We start from the raw sequence: 4,828 nt of genomic DNA, 5'->3' as shown, positions 1-4,828 counted from the left end.
GCTGCCGCCGGTCATGGCTGCAGAACGGGTGGAGCTGCAGAGGCGCCTGCGCTGCCCACGCACGCCCGTGCGTTCCCCCGCTCGTTCTCGAGGGGGTCTCAGTTTCGGCTTCCATGAAATGTGTGTTGACCCTCGGAGGGACGCGCCGGGAACCCAGCCCAAACCCGCTTGGGAAAGGCTGGGGAGACGCTGGAAACGGCCAGAAAAGGAGCGGCTCTGTGGTCCCTTCTGCTGCCAGGCCCCGCTAGCTGGAGGACAGATAACCTGGGAAGTGCGACGCCGGCTTCGGCCGACGGTTCCCCTCCCTTGGTGAAGACAAGGGGGCTCCCAAAGGGGAAACAGGCTCGAGCGTCACCCACGGCGTGCGCGGGAGCTGGTTGTGTTTTGCCCAGACCTTTGTTTTGTAGGAATTCCGGTAAGTGACGGAGGAAAGATGAAACCAGATGACAGAAACGGGGTCTTCCGCTCCCGAACCGTGTTAAATGTACTTGAAATGTGTTGACTGCTGATCTAGACCTCTCTCTCTTTATTTTTTTTTACTTTTTTTTTTTTTATTTTAACCCGAGGGAGCTCATACAGAGGGCGGCGTTGCTGAAGGCACGGGACAAAGGTTTCTGTAGCTTTCCATGAAAAACACGCAGCTCTGGTGACAGGACCTGGAAAGGTTTGCTTGCCTGGTGCCTGCCGGGAGCGCTTTGGTGGCGGCGGTGTCTCCTTTCTTGGTTTTTCCTTTAAAAAAACAAACCAAAACCCAACGCAAAGAACAACCGGGAGCTCTGCCGGCAGGGAAAGGAGCCTGCAGGTGTCACAAGGAAAGTTCCACCGCACTTCTTAGACCTTTGAAAATAACTAAAACTTACTTGTAATCAGAATTGGGGATTCTGTGGGAAGAGCCTGGGGGAGCACTTATGGAAAGAGGTGTGGAGACAGACCCAAAGCCCTCAGAAATCAGAGGCATCTGTCAAGAAACGACCTGCCCAGAGCAAAACGGGGCTGGGTCCCGCTGGGACCCCGTGACAGCCACCCTGCTGCAGGCAGCTTTGTCCCGGCCCCGGGAGCGTGGTGGCCGCCTGCCTCTGTAGCCCACGCTCGCTTGTCATCGTGGCCGATACATCTTTGGGTTGTTTTGTTGGTTTTTTTGTGGTTTTTTTTTTTTTTTTTTTTTTGAATCAACACGCACTTTCAGATACTTTTATTATTGTTTTTAATTCTCGTAAGTCTATTTGCTTTGGAGGAAAGAATAAAAACCTAGTTATAAAATGAAGTGGATCAAGATGGTGGAACAAAACGGAAAAAAAAAAAGCAGAAAACATTTCAATATATTAAAATGATTTTTTTTTCCAGTAATATAAAACATGAAATTCCTTATAACATAATAGTATTTTACAGTTTTATGAAGCTTTCTATTGTGACTTTTATGGAATCAAAAGATGAAGATGATGAGATATTTTAGCATTTATATTTTTCAAAATTAAATGTATACTGAAAATAAAGTAACTTTATGCATTTATTGGAGAGTCTGTGTGTTTGTTTTTCCTCATTCTGCACTCAGCCTGGTTTGATTGAATCGAGATCCCCGTGTCCCTGTTGTCGTCATCTCCATTTCCGAGGGGAGATGCTTGGCGGCACTCCGGAGGGAGAGGATGCTTAGGAAAAGCCCCAGAAATACATGTTAAAAATGTAGGGAAAGTCTCTTAACAAGCCATAAAGGAGTTTAGGATGCATGGCTGTAGGAGTGAGTTTTAGTGGTAGAAATACTCTCTTTGGAGATAATCCAGCGAAGCTTTTTGGAGAGTGAGACGTAACTCGTTCACAAATAAAGGTGAAGAGACCCGAGCCCCACCTCCCTACATCAGTGGGGACGGGGCGGCAACAGAAGGCGGCAGCCAGGTACAAATCCCGGCCCCACGCCTGCTTTTTTTCGGTGGGTCCTTTTCCATGCCGCTCCTTGCTGGGCGCCACGTCGGCCGCAGGCTGCGGAAGCAAGCAGAGCCAGAAAGGTGGAGGTGGGGGCTCCCCGAGCCGCCGGCGTTGGAGCGAGGGCACCCTCACCGACCCCACGGAAGATCGTTCGGGGGTGCAGGGAAGGCCCTCGAGGGGCTCCGTGCTGCGGGGCCCTGAGGCAAACCTGGGGTTAGACAAAGAGTGTGGAAAAGGGGTCCAGTAACAGGGATGGGCCCCTCGCACCCCAAAGCCAGGGGTCGTGGTCACCGTGGTGGTGGTATCCCGAAAAGCAGCTTCGTTCCCCCGGTGTGCGAAACGCCAAACCACACGCGGAGCGGAGGCATTTTATTAAATTCGTTTCTGAGCAAAGATGGGTGCTGGTTGGTAACCCACAAAGGTGGCACTCCGCGCTACAAGGCGTTTGTGCAGTTAAATGTGTCGATCACAGCTAATACTCACACGCCTCGGCTAATAGTTGGTTAATTTATTTCTCCCTTGGATGTAGCAGTACAGCTCACTTTCCTTCACCACCCACGCTCACACAGGTTAAGGGACTCACTAGAGGGGGGGCGGTTTCTGGCCTATGGGCCTGATTTCTAGTGTCATAACAAGGATATTTCCCCTACTGGGCTCTTTGTTTTAGTTCTTGTCTACATCCCTATTAGTTGTTCTCCTTGACTGCTCACTTTGTCACCCCGTTCTCAGCAGCTTCTGGGGCGGGATGTTTGCTGTGACCAGTCTCTCGGCTCTCCTCAAGGATATAGTTGTAAAACAAACACTTCTCTATCTCTCCGTTCCCGTCTCTGGCCCTCGATATCTGTTTTGCCGGGCTCGCGTAGTTCATTGTTATGCCTTTAGCGGACAGTTAACAAAAATTGCATTTTCTTAGGGATATCAGTGGTGGCAGGGGCTTGGTCCTGGGCAGTGGTGGGAGTTGGGGCTGGTGGGGCCGGAGCATCACCTGTTCCCGCCCCCAACAAGCAAATGCCCCCCCTCAAGCCAGCTAAAAAGCATCGCTTGGGATTTCCAGAGAAAACATTGCACAGGTTAAGGTGCCTTATGGAAAAGGCCTCAGGCGAGGACGCGCTGCCCTCCTCCCGGTGCGGGCAGGGGTTGTGCTCACGGCTTTTCAGGATCTGCCCGTGCCCACGGGCTTGATCTCCTTCCCCATCGCAGGCGTGGGTCCGGCCCACCCCGTGGTCCCGCAGGGCTCACCAGCACCCGCCGTTTCACCTGCCCCAGGGGCAACAGGGAGGGATGCTCACCGGCTGCCGTGCGTGGGCAAGCGTAACTTCTGGTGGCAGCTCGAGACGGCCAACGCTATCGAAACAAAGAGCAGGGTTGAAAAATTATGAAAACCACTAGAGAAACCGTCAGCTAGTTTGTCAGCGGGCCGTGGTGGGAAAGGGGTGAGCCACCATCAGCGCCCCACGTTCGGGGGCTGCGCTTGGGCGTCCAAAAGCATCACAGCCATGGGGCCGTGCGGGGAGCAGGGCTGGGTCTGCCGGAGCGGCTGTCTGCATCCGTTCATCCTTTCACACTGTTTTTTTTTCCTCATTATCTGGTGGGCAATTCCCTTGCACAGCACTGCGATGCTGAAGCTTGTGAGGCACCGCATGCTTGGCCCTACAGCACCTCTGTGGTGTTGGGGTGCTCCTCCCACAGGTCTCCCCTTTCATAAGCGCCAGCCTCTGCGTTTTTGCATCAGAAGCCTTCAGAAAACAGTCAGTATTGCTAACACGATGTGGCTGGAGCCCTCACGGTGGCATGCAACCACCATGAATGGCCTGGGGACATGGGTTTGTGTGGCACGTCTTTCCCCTGGGGCTGCGTTGTAGCTCCGGCAAAACACTTGCCCACGGAAAGAGGCTCCCCAGGGCAAGGGGGAGGTGTGTGACGGAGATATCTCGGGCGTACAGCTTTTGGGGAGCAGGCACGGGGAGGCCTGGCAGTCCAGCTCCAGGTCGTGCATGGGTCCCTGCTCCTGCCCTGCCCTGGGGAGCCCCAGTGGGGCTCAGGAGGGTGGGCAGCACCAGGCACAGGTGGGAATCGTGCTGCAGCTGGGCAGCACAGCCGGCCCTTTGCCAGCAAGAAGCCTTGGGGGTTTGGCAGCCCTGGGATGCTGAGGGTTGGCTCCCCAGCTGGGCTGAACTGGGGCTTCATTTGCCCTTCCCAGCTCTCCTGGGGGTGGGCATCTTGCCATTCCGTGTTACGCAGGGTGAGACAAAGCCAGAGGAGATGTTTGCTGAGGACCAGCGCTACAAAGCTGTCCTGTGTGGCTCAGGCGTGCGAGCCCCTGGCTTTGGGTGCCCCGTTGTTTGGTGGAGGGTGGGACCCTGGGCTCTGGGTGATGCCCCTCGCCTGGGTGAGCAGCCGTGGGGCAGATCCGGAGCGTGGCCAGGAGGCCCGGGAGGGACACAGCATCTCCCTACCCACCTGCACACAGGTAAGGCTAAGCCCAGCGTGGCCTGGGCTTCTCCAAGAAATCCCTGGTTTCTGGGCTGAACTTTGTCATGACCAAACTTTGCTGTTTGCATTCGATGTTCCTCGGCCAGGAATAACCATCAGCGAGGATGTGGGGCTGGGGGAACAGCGTCAACACCTCTCCGGCTCCAGCAGCGCTGTGAGTGGCCATGGCAGAGACCGAGAATTGTAATGGGGCATCACCTCCTCCAGAACCCCTGTCCCTCCCTGCCACAGGAGGTGATGGGGTCGTTACAACACTTATCTAGGTATTTTGATGTAACTTCTTTATTAAGGAATATGGGTCACATTCTCGTTGATGCAGTGGCAGTGCTGGACCAAGCCGCAGGTCCCCAAAGCTTTTTCCCCTTGGCTGCTGCTCCTGTGTACTTGCAGGGCAGCACCAAGCCCTCCGCTCTTA

The sequence above is a fragment of the Phalacrocorax aristotelis genome, chromosome 4 (assembly GCF_949628215.1).
Source record: "Phalacrocorax aristotelis chromosome 4, bGulAri2.1, whole genome shotgun sequence".
Lineage (NCBI taxonomy): Eukaryota > Metazoa > Chordata > Aves > Suliformes > Phalacrocoracidae > Phalacrocorax > Phalacrocorax aristotelis.
The sequence above is the reverse complement of the archived record's forward strand: the minus strand, read 5'-3'. Positions refer to the sequence as shown.